The following is a 12004-nucleotide window of genomic DNA, read 5'->3' as shown; positions in this document are numbered from 1 at the left end:
TAGGTAATATAAAAATAGCCATGTTCCAAGGGAATTTTAAAGAAAGAAACATTTAGAGAATGCTGAAAGCCACGTAATGGTGTAATTGTGCAAGCAAAGATGACTTTTTTTATTCATTGTAAGAACAGTGTAAATTGGTTTGTGTATAATAAAAAGTTAGCCTTTCATCAATACTTGGATAAATAAACTGCAGCATCCCTGGAATGTGATTATCAAGGGACAATCAAGCTGTGGTTTACTATTTCACATAGTATGCTTTCTCTTTTGGAACTAACAAAAGCCACAACTGCATGCTTTATTATAAAAAGCAGAACTAAAACTGGCCAGTGTTTTCCTTATTTTAGAAAGACAGAGCTCAACAATGAATCACATATTAGGAATTTGACCTGGACAGTAAGAGATTTGACTTTCTTGCTGCCATCTTGCCATGTAAGTGTGGTTTGTAGTGGTGACAAGTATTTGAATCTCTTTGATTTCATGACCTTTAGCAGAAACATATTTCACTGTATGTATGTACGTTTTCATCAAATGCTGTTTTCTTCTATATTTGAATGTGCATTTGTTTCTCTAAGTATTTTTATTGGGCTGGTGCCCAGTATCTCTCTCTCAATCTGAAATCCTCCCAGTGACCTGCACTCAGAAATAATGCTACACTGCCCTTTGTACTCTATAGAGAAGTATGGACACCTGATCTAAGGCTAGCCTAACCATGCGTGAGTCAGCGACACATGAGGGGCCTGCTGCAAGAGGCTCTCTTCTTTTTTTTTTTTTTTTTTAAAGATTTTATTCATTTGACAGAGAGAGACACAGCGAGAGAGGGAACACAAGCAGGGGAGTGGGAGAGGGAGAAGCAGGCTTCCCACCGAGCAGGGAGCCCGACGTGGGGCTTGATCCCAGGACTCTGGGATCATGACCTGAGCCGAAGGCAGACGCTTAACGACTGAGCCACTCAGGAGGCCCAAGAGGCTCTCTTCTTAATAGGAGGCAGATTAATTGCCCCAGTCAATCTGATGCTATCCTTTGCAATTTGGACTGACGAGAATATAGAAGGTCATTCAACTAGCGGTAGAAAGAGAAAGGGGGAACTTCCAAAAAGAAGCATAGACAATAAAAGTTGCTGAGAAGTATTACTGATCAAAGGGAAGGATTCAGAAGCAACAAAGACTATGGTTCTGAATGGCAGTGTCCTCCAAGTTTTCTTTGTCCCTCCATTCATAGCCATCCAGTATAAGGTGATCAGGACCCCAGTAGTAGCAATGCCAGGGGCTTCTCTGACAGAAAAAAAATGAGAGTTACCAAGAGAGGAAACCACCAGACAGGCCAACACCATACATTTCTAGTATTTCATGTCTGCTCAGTGTACTTCTGTTTTTTATAACTATCACCCAAATGTGTGTGGCTTTTCCAGGCTTTGGGGGTCATATCTCCCTGCAACAAATAGTTAAGAATAGTTGGAGCTGGTATCCCATTTGATTTTTGGAAGTCCAGTATTTTTTTGATCCAAAGAATGCTTATATGTTCTACCAATTTGTTCTGGTTTGCAAAGTCCCCTCAACTATCTATCTTCTGATTCTAACTCCAGGCTGGCTTCTCCACATTGTTGCTGCCCTCCTGATCCACCCTGGGAAGGAACAAAGTCACCCAGTCTCAGCTAAGATTCTGCTACTGTGTTTAACTACACTTCACAGATGAATGGTGGGTATACAAAGGAATGACAACAGAGGAGAACACAAACAAAAGATGACTTCTTGGGACTGCTAAGATATAAAGGCCATGTCCTTTCATAAGGTAGCTGAGATGTGGGGATAGAGACAGAATGGGGTGGAGAGGGGACGCTGCTTGGTTTGCCAACATGATGCAGGGAGCATTTTGCATCATTGAAAGAGAAGTGCCTTTGATCATGGGCTCCCTGCCTGGAGTTCAGTTGCCCCACAACCTTCTGAGATCCAGCAAGACACAGATCTAGGTTCTCTCTCATTCACCACTCTTAACCCCCAGTTCAAAGCCTGCCTCCAGGAAACATAATCATCTTCAGAGATTTAATTAGAGCCTAGAACAAAAGAAACTTCTTTTTTCACTGTTATGTACAGCTATTTTGCTTCCTCAGTATTTTGAGAATAATATTCTTTTTGGCTTTACCAGTACAAAAACCCAGCAAATTATCCCCTCCACAAATAAAAAGTAATCTGAACACATTTTTCATATTAATCCTCCATTTGAAGAACCTGGTAAAATGTTCACAGTTTTAAAAGAGTGGTGTTCACCTGTTCCCTGCTTCCACTCACTTCTGAGTACCCCATCTATCAAGCTTTTTTGGTGTTTGTTTGTTTTTGTTTTTGTTTTTTTAAAACACTTAAATCTACTCTCAGTTAGAGCTTTTGGTTACAAAACCAGAAAAGGTTAACTCAGACAAGGAGGTTTTTATTTTTATATTATAGAAAGCATAAAATGAGTCACTCATTTGTTTTCATTATAACTTTCATGAAACTGAAACTCAGTCCTATAAAATGTTACTTCATTTTAGACCAAATAAAATGGTTGTCTTTGGTTGTCTTTTCACATTGATGAATTTTCTCAACCATTTCCTAAGGTTTCAAATGATCCTATTTGCCCATAAGTGCAGTGTTTCAAAGGAAGAACATTTTTTGAGCTATCTATAATGATTTCCCAGCTTTCACCTTAGAGAATATTGCAGTGTGTTCTATGTGAAAAGCTTATATTCTATTTACAAAGAAGAAAATCTGTAACTTTTTATTTTTCTGGATATGTTGTAGAAAGCAATATTCCATTGTATATTAAAAAGAAAAGTTACTCTGAAATATCAAAAGTCTTCAAAAGGTTAGTGATCACACACACACACATGCGTGCACATTCACACACTCGTTCATCTATTAGTATAACATGCGATAGTATTTTTGAAATAACACAGATGAATTTTCTCTTCATGTTCTCTTCAAATTCTTTCTCTGCATCTTCTCTGGCATTATTGTCCCAAGAAAGAGAAACACGATTGCCACCAGAGAGAGGAGGATATGATATAGAAGTCTTGGTTCATAGGGTAGGGAAGTAGAAAACTGGGAAGGGAGAAAGGGCAGGAAATGAGAAAAGGACAGAAAAATGGATGTGGTTGTCGTTCTTCCCCCTTAGGGGTTAATCTGCAAGGGAGAGAAAGTAGGTAAGTTGAAATACATTCTGAAGTGCCCCAAACATGGCGCATCTCAGAGAAGTTTTACACTCAGCCTGGGGTAGGATGTTAGAGAGCACTGACAGAGGAAGGTTCTAGATGGATGGGTAATGACATCTCATGATCTTCATGTGCCATGTGGAAGTCCAGAGTTCCTGTTGATCCTGTGAGGAATATAGAGGTGCTGAGAAAAATCATGGGTCAGAAGTTGCCTCACGACTGAGAAAACCCCTGTCCCATCAGAAGGTCCCAAAGAGATAAAACAGACCTTAAGAACTGACAGATTTCTTAGCAAGTGTAGTGAGAAGTTCAAGTTGGATATAATTTGACTTAAAAATAATTAAATGTCAAATTCCCTAGGTTTCAAGTTCTCAGTTTTCCAGAACCTTAACATCTGTTACATAAAGCTAAATAAAACACAGTTTTTACTCTCAGGTGGAGCTTGTGACCCAGTGAAGGAGGCACATGGGTAAACAAATCCAGTGCAGTAAGTGATACAGCTGAGGAAGGTTCACAGTGCTAGGGAAGAACAGAACAGGATTAAATGGATGGTCTTCTCAGAGTAGATGATGTTCTAATCAGACCCTGTAGGATGAGGGTTTTCACCAGGTAGACTTCACTGATTCCTGTGCCCAGATGTCTCCCGGTGGAATTCCTACCAATTATGTCTCTGGAAATCCCTCACATATCAAACATCGCCTCCTTCATGAAGATTTTTCTGATTCTTCCCACCAGATTTGATTTCTGCTGTTTCCTTAATGGCACTTTGGCTTAATGTTTGGGAAATTCTCTGGAAAGTTCTCTCAGATGGCACAGACCTTAGCCAGATTCTTTAGAACTGTGTTACTTTTCATAGGTGCTGACCAATATCTCTGTAACTAATGTCTAGTCATAGGTAATGGTGAAATAGCTGGCCTAGAACATACAAATCAGTTTTCATAATGATTTTGCCTCTTCCATGTCCACCTTCTTCAGTCTTGGCAAGGGGAGATTGGATAGATAAGTTGTACAAGATGGATGCCAGCTCATGTCATGTCTTTATAGTGTTCCAGAGTATTTTCATGGTCAATCTATAGGTAAGTACTATTATCCCCTTTTACAGATAAGGAAGAAGAAACTCAGAAATTTTAAGGCACTTGTCAAAGATCACACAACTGATGAATGAGCACCATGACTGGAGCTCTAATTTGTCTGATCCTGAAGCACGCATCTTAGCTTGATAAACAAATGACATCTTGATGGAGAGCATCTCCAGAGATATAGGTTTTACTGGGGGATAAAGTTAGATCCCATTCTGTCTTGCTTTGGTGATCAAAATTGGTTTATTCCAGCCTAGATCAGGTCATTAAGGGATGGTAAAACTTGACTATACCATGGAGAAGAGACCTAGCATGGTAAATTGTCAGGAAGATTGGATGTAGAGAAATTGTTGAAACCAGGATGAGAAGGATATATTTGTCTGTTTAAGTGATAGAGACACCAATGAACAAAATGTAACAAAATATTCAGAGAGTGGGCTTAACTCTGGAAAGTACTAGTTGCTCCAATCAATGCCACTGATTACCACAAACATTTCCTACAAACGTGTCTGATAGGTAAGTTTGTCTTTCATTTTATGACATTAGTAACATAATTAGATAATAAAAAAGTATTTGGTTGAAAATGGGGACAGGAAGAAAAACAAGATATTTTTGCTTTTGAAGATGCTTTTGCATTTTTTTTAAAAAAAGCTTTATATTTCTTGAAGTGAAGCAGCATAATACTGTCACCTCTACTCCTTGAATATAGATATCTTTACCCAGTGATTGTCTACAATTTCTCCATTTATGATTCTATTATCTAAGAAAATAGAATTTCAAATAATACATTAGTAGAAAATTATATATATAAGCAGTATTTTTTGGTTAAAAATATTTTTCACACAACCAGATTTAAAGAACCAGATCCCCTGGGGCAAATATTCTCAATCTGGAGTCATAGATGCTATTCTGGGGGATCAGTGCACTTTCTGAAAATTCATTAAAAACAAGAAATGTAAGGGATATATTCTTAAAAGTCAGTAGAGTCTGTAAATCTCAGGTATAAAAAGTGGAACATAATTTTTCTACAATAAAATTAACTTACAAGCACCCATTTGTACTCAGAAACAGATAATTTAGTTTTCTTAGTCCTATTAAAACTTACCCAATGGGTTTAAAACTTACCCAGTTTGAGACACTGTTGCTCCCTCTCTTCATCTTCCTCCCTCAATCTGGGGTAGATTATTGGTCCAGAGGAGACTGATGAAGCACTGTGATACTGGGAGACATGTCTGGGTGTTGATGACCTCTCTCATTTTCCAAAGAGGAGACTTGGTCTTTGTTCTCTGGGCATGAGTGAAGCACAACTTCGCTCTAGTGAATAGGCTCTGACTATTCGGAGGTCATTGCTTGGTCCCATGCCTGGTATGTGCAATGCCATGGAATTGTGGCCACATCTCTGCACACCGGTCAACAGGCCACACTGTTCCTTGGTATTTTATGTGGCCACCCTTCCAGGTGGCCTCTTCCATGTCCTGTTGGCTGGCCCTCTTTCCCAACTAACTTCCATACCTCCTACAGCTCACAGGGGCCCTATCCTTACTAAGTAGGCACCATGAGAAAACCCAGGGGCTGGACAGGCCAGAATCCTCAGCCCTTCAGGATCTAGATAAGGCATACTAGCATTTATATTTCCACTTTACACCCTTATGTTCAGGGTTCTTCTATTAAGACTGAGATTCTCAAAACACTCCAGTGGGAAAGCTGGATACAAATTTCTTTACTCTTGGGCCCTGTTAACACAAAGGGGAAATCTCTATCCCACCTCCACCTCGAGACTCATTCTGGAGTTTGATGCAATGCCTATAATGGGCTGAACTGTGTCCTGTCAAATTCATATGTTGAAGCCCTAAGCCCAGTACCTCAGAATGTGACTGTATCTGGAGAAAGGTCTTTCAAGAAGTGATTAGGTTAAAATGAAGCTCTCAGGGTGGTACCTAACCCAATATGACTGTTGTTCTTACAAGAAGAAGAAATTTAGACACACTAAGAGACACCAGAGGTGCTGCGCACAGAGGAAAGACCATGTGAGGACACAGAGAAAGGTAGTCACCTTCAAGCTAAGGAGAGAGGCCTTAGGACAGAGTAACCGTGACAGCATCTTGATCTTGAACTTCCAATCTCCAGCACCATGAGAAATAAATTTCTGTTGTTTATGCCACCCAGTCTGTGGTATTTTATGATAGTCCCAGCAAACTAATACAACATCCTTCTCCACATTGCAATTTTCTCCCATCCTTCTAAGAGCTCTGTTTTCTTTTCCTACCTACAGCTCATTTATGGCTCATTCGGGGCAGGAGTGGGTGGGAAGGGGACTTGGTCCCTAGGTTCACATGGGCTCCAGCACACCCTACCCTCAGCCAAGTTTTTGGCTTATGCTTACTGGGCATTTGAATCTTTTGTATCTGGAGTCTTTGTTTCACTTGTTCAAGTGGGGGTGATTGAAGGAAGGAAAAAGAAACATGTTTAAAGTTTCAGATCTCAAGTACGGTGGACCTCCAGTATCCACAGGAGATACTTCCAGGCCCCCAGTGGATGCCTGAAACCATAGATAGTGCTGAACTGTATATATACTATGCTTTTTCCTATACATACAAACCTACCATAAAGTCTAATTTATAAATTAGGCACCGTGAAATAATGACAACAGTAAGTAAGAATAAAATAGAACAATTATACTATAATAAAATTTATGTGAATGTGGTCTCTTACTCTCTCAAATTTCCGTTGTGGTATACTCAACCCTTCTTGTTATGATGTGAGATGATAAAATCCTACACGCTGAGATGAAGTGAGGAAGTGAGGTAGGCATGGGGACACAGTGTTAAGCTACGGCTGACCTTCTGATGATATATCAGATGGAGGATCACCTGCTTCTAGACTGAGTAACTGACACCGTGGAAAGTGAAATCATATGTAAGAGGGGACTAAGGTAGAGATGGCGTATATCGTGTCACCACAAATGTGTCTGCATCTGCTCGTCTTTTTTTCTGGGGAGAGTCCACAAATTCTCATAGGGGTTCATGACCACAAAAATGTTAAGATTCACCACCCTGTTATGTTTGAGATATGATTCACTTTCAAATATATGATTTATAAACATTTTAGAAATGTAGCTATTATGTAAATGAGAGCAGAATGTTTATCTTCAATAAATGTAAATGGTATCACACTCGTTTCCTTCATTTAAAAAAAATCTCTGATTTAATTTGCCATGATAAAAGAAGCTAAAGTAAACTGTCTGTGAAATACTTGATTCCTTCTTCATGGTCATCCAGTTCCACATCAAGAGATCATAAAACTATATAACTACTTCCACTAGGACAAGTCATCTTAGAGCACCACGATCAGTAAGAGGCATTCTGCCTCACTCAGTATTTAAACACCCATATGCATTTACACAAAAGTCATTGCTCCTTGTGTTTCTTCTGCCTTTTGTGCCAGTATTCATGGAACAGCAAGGGTCAGGAGTTAGCAGTGATCAGGAGTGACCTACACCCCTCCCCACATTCTGGGAAGTTTTATCCTTTCCCTCTTGTCTCAACACATCGCTACCAGCCCCCTGATTACTATAGTAGCTGTCAGGAGAATGTAACTTGCCCTCCATCTCCTGGACATGATTGTCTGGACTGGGGTACAACACCTGGGCCAATCATGGTACTTCCTTGAAGATTTGGAACTGGCCCATAGACTATGAAGTTCAAGAGCTGTGAGTGACCATGCAACCTCGTGCACACCAGAGAAGCAGAGAAGGTCTGTATAAGAGGGAGAGAGAGGGAGAGAGAGAGAGAGAGAGAGAGAGAAGAATGGAGCAGGCAGCATGGTTGGGGAGGAGGGAGAGATAAAGTCCTAATGGCATGTCCCTGTCGCCAAGTTGTCACAGATGCCCAGCTGCATTCCTGTTTTTTGTTCCATGGGTAGCCTGGTACCTTTACAATGGTTTCTCCTTTTTAGTTAAATTGGATCAAATTTCTATTTCTAATAACATTTCCCATTAATTTAATTTAAATACACACACACACACACACACACACGCATGCTCATGTAAAAATGACCTTAATGTATGATTATCAAAGCTTAACTCTTCCAGTGTTAATTTTTCAAAATTAGAACGAAAACCATGACTTGATCTACAAAGTTATCATTAATACAAATAAACAACTGTGGTAAGAAAAAGTACCTCTGTCATACTTGGCTATATTTTTATAGGTTTTTAATAATGAAGGATCACAAAAGTATGGAGTCCTCCTTGTGCCATACCAAGCTCACTTGAAATAGAAATCTCCAGGAATAATGAATGAATTACTTCACTAAAAAGGAGGGTGTGACACAGCCCTGCAGATCCTGGATTGATTTTATTGCTTTAGACAGCAAGGTAACTACTGGGAATCACGTTTTTTACCTCTGGCCATACAAAGATATTTCAAGAGGAAATGAAAAATATTTTGTCCTTCATTGGCAAATGGAATTATGTTTGGGGGGCACAAGTGGCTAGAAGTTCAAGGTTTGTAAACGTGGATGTTCATTAAATATGAGTTTAATAAACCACAGAAGCATCTGAAGCCTCTAGGCTTATTTAAAGAAAACAACAAATAACTAAAAAAGGTAACTATCAGGCTGATTGATGGATTTTTAAAATGCCACGTGATACATGTATCTGACTCCCTCCCTCCCTCTCTCTCCCCAGAATTTAAACTTCTAGAAGACGTACACAGATACATCACATTTTCCTGAGCAGCCCTGTAAAAGGTCTAGGTCAGCATGATCTGTGTCTGGATTTTAATTGTAAGAGGGTTTTCTGGGCATGTCACTTTAAGTGTTCATTTCCATAAAGACATCAGCTGCATCTATTTTACAACTCTGTCTTTTAAAAGGAACAGTTTAGTACTTCTGGCAATGTGGCAGTCTTCATAAACACACACACACGCACACACAGCTCCATTTCAAGTTAGAGGACAAATATGTTAAACATCTTTTCAATTTAGTAGCAAAGCTCTGGCACCCTGATGTTCAGATATTCTTTCAATCTTTCTGTATTTTAAGAAAAGGCTGAAACTGTTACCCAGTGAGAAAGTAGTATCATCTTGCCAGCAGATCTCTACTAGCAGAATTTATCCATTGTTTCAAGCCCCGAGTATGACATAGTCTTTTTTTTTTTTTTCTCCAAAAATGGGTGTGTTCAGCACTGCCCCATGCAGGAGAAATCTAACCGTAACAGGCTCCTCAAATGTGATCCACATCCCCACAGGGCCTGCCTGGACTGTTAGCCCCTCACCTTTCTTCTTTCCTTCTAGCTCACATGTGATGGTGGCGGGGCATAGCAGAAAAAGCTTGAAGGGAGGGAAAGGGAAGGGCTGCAGGGGCTAAGGGAGAGAACAAGCCAAGCACAGTGTCTGGCCCATAGTGTTTAATTTATTCCATAAACATTTATGGAAACTACAACATGTAAGGCAGTGTTCCAAGCTCTGAAGAAAAGTGATGGAAAAACAGACAAACAAACAAAACACCAAAGTCTCTGTTCTCATAGATAAAGCTTATAACCTGGTGGCAGTTAAATGTTTGTGGAGTGAATGGTTGCCTAGATGCAGGAAATGACAGCACGGGTGACAGCTGGGGGCAGCTGTAGCTTCCCACTTTGTGTAACTGTAGGTGCTGACTTAACCCAAATTGACTTCACCACCCTAACTTCGGGATTCCTGCATGGCAGATGTAACTCGTGTGTACTAGCTTTCTCACTCCAATTGTGAATTGAAAGCGCCCTTAGGGAAGGGAGAGGCTGAGGATGCCTGAGTGGACTGGAGCTCGGCGTTACCAGCCTTCCCATTACCTTTGAGCAGTTCGGATAAAACCTCTGCAGGAGAACCGCCAGGTGGCACCTGTAAGGCGCAGATGGAGAGAATCATTTGCCCCACACCCCACAGCCCGGAATAACCAGGCTGCGTGCCTTCCACTGTGGGCTTGTTGGCTAGGAAGTGGGGGAGTTTTAGTCTCCGTTCAGACTGCGTGATTACGTACCCTGTTTTCTTGACACCCCAAACACGCAGAGTGCAGATCTGTCCCCACGCACTCGGTCTGCCAGAGGCGTGTGACACGCCGGTTAGGAGCAGCTCGGCCTTAGGCACCTGCCGCGACGTGGGGGCTGGCGGTGGGTGGTGGTGGGCTGCGCTGAGCTGGAGGCCCAGTCAGTGCCCAGGTCTCCCTCGCCAGACCTCTACCCGGGGCCAAGGCGGAGGAGTGGCAAGAGAGACGGGTCCCAGGGTGGTGGCAGGCTGAAGTCCGGGGCACGGGGAACACCGCCTCCCACTCTCGCTCACCCCCAGCCTGGGCCGACGCCGCCAGTGGCCGGGGTCTGGGGCACCTCCTCCCGCCCGTTAGAGAACCCTGTGGTTTTTCCGGCCCCCGTTTCAGCGGGGCGGCCCCGGGTCACCCCTCACCTCCACTCTGCAGCTGTGCTCCCCCCAGCCCAGGCTGGGCGACCGTCCCCGCTTGCAGAGGGTCGGGGTGCAGGGTGTCAGCTCACGGAGCAAGCGTGTTTGGGTCATTTAGGGCTGGGCAGCCGGGGTACCAACTCCACTCCATCAGTAGCGGGAAGCGAGCTGCGCCAGTTGCGAGACTGGCGCTGCCGCCGCCGCCCCTATTGGGCCGCTGGTGACATTGGGAGGAGACCGCTTGGAACGGGCGGAGGAGGAGGAAGAGGAGCAGGGAGGGTGGGGGTGGGGGGAGAAAGTAGCAATTGTGCCAGGGGGCGTGTGAGCAGCCGGAGAGGCGGCCGCGCTGGTGACAACTTCTCCGGGGCGCGCGCGGCGGGGCGGGCGGGAGGGCGGGGAGCGAGCGGCGAGCGCGGCCTGAGCCGGGCGCCTGAGGGAGCGGCGGGAGCCTCGGGGAGCCGCGGCCCGCGCCCTGCGCCGCCGCCGCCGCCGCCTGCTCGCTTCCTCCTGCTTCTCAGCCCCGGGTGCTGAGGCTCCGGTCTATAAATAGCAGGTTACAGCTCCTGCTCGGCGCGCACACGCTCCGGAGCGAACGCAGGAAAGTCAGGCTAAAAGTGTCTGCTGCTGCTGCCGCCCCCCACTCCGCCTCCGGGAGAGGTAATTACCCGCCCGGGATCCGAGGGCTCGGTGGGGATTTTTGCAGGGTGGTGTGGGTGATGGTGGGTGATTCGGGAGGCGTTGGAGCGGGTCTGAGCGCGCGGGGGCACGTCCTGGCGGAGGAAGCTGTCTGTTTTGCATTAAGTTTCCCAGTCTCGCAGCCCCGATAGCCCCTCCAGCCCTGTCGCCTCCGGGGTGGGTGAGCTGTCTCTCCTCGGTGGCCGGGGTACCCCTGTCACCGCGCTTGCCCTGCCGCCGAGCGCCCCTCGGCCCGGCGAGCGCGCGGGTTTACCCTCTCGCTCACACTCACACTCTCTGGGCCCGGGGTAACTCTGAGCTCTGGCTTCGCTGACCTTCCAGGTCTGCGCCCACCTGCGCAGTCCCTTTAGAGAGGCCGTGGTGGCCCCGGGGTTCTCTCTCATCCCCATCCCGGCCGCGCCACGCTGCCGCCGCCAGCCTCAGGAGAAGTCGGCTTTAAGGCAAGGGGTGGGGTGGGGGTGGGAGCGAGGGTGACTGGTACTGAGGTTTCAGTTGCCCCATGTCCTGGGTTTTCCTAAAGAGCCCCTCTCCATGACCACCCCCACCCGACCCCCAGCAACTCATTCCGGCAGAGAAGCCCGTCACGTCTCCTCTTGGCCGAGGAGCATCCCTTGTCC

General features: G+C 44.4%; 1 protein-coding gene and 1 long non-coding RNA gene across 6 annotated transcripts in view; one reads left to right on the top strand and one right to left on the bottom strand.

Annotated features, from left to right (window-relative positions):
• Positions 1–360: 360 nt before the first annotated feature.
• LOC118539898 (uncharacterized) lies at positions 361–10916 on the bottom strand. Of its 2 annotated transcripts, none has more exons than XR_004919380.2 (3): positions 10698–10916; positions 5389–5549; positions 361–1271 (listed from the first exon to the last, which is right to left on the bottom strand). It is a non-coding gene; the product is annotated as an uncharacterized LOC118539898 (long non-coding RNA). The 2 variants fall into 2 exon arrangements; XR_004919381.2 differs by lacking the exon at positions 361–1271 and adding an exon at positions 2283–3348.
• Positions 10917–11117: 201 nt separating this feature from the next.
• INPP4B (inositol polyphosphate-4-phosphatase type II B) overlaps positions 11118–12004 on the top strand; it is an 802990-nt gene continuing 802103 nt past the window's right edge. For 3 of the 4 annotated variants that reach the window (XM_078069264.1, XM_078069261.1, XM_078069262.1), the window contains exon 1: positions 11118–11348. The gene's annotated coding sequence lies outside the window, so the exon portion shown is untranslated. The remainder of the gene's footprint in view (positions 11349–12004) is intronic. The other variant, XM_078069263.1, reaches the window with a different exon arrangement.

Source organism: Halichoerus grypus, chromosome 3, assembly GCF_964656455.1.
Source record: "Halichoerus grypus chromosome 3, mHalGry1.hap1.1, whole genome shotgun sequence".
Taxonomy (NCBI): Eukaryota; Metazoa; Chordata; class Mammalia; order Carnivora; family Phocidae; genus Halichoerus; species Halichoerus grypus.
The sequence above is the reverse complement of the archived record's forward strand: the minus strand, read 5'-3'. Positions and strand labels throughout refer to the sequence as shown.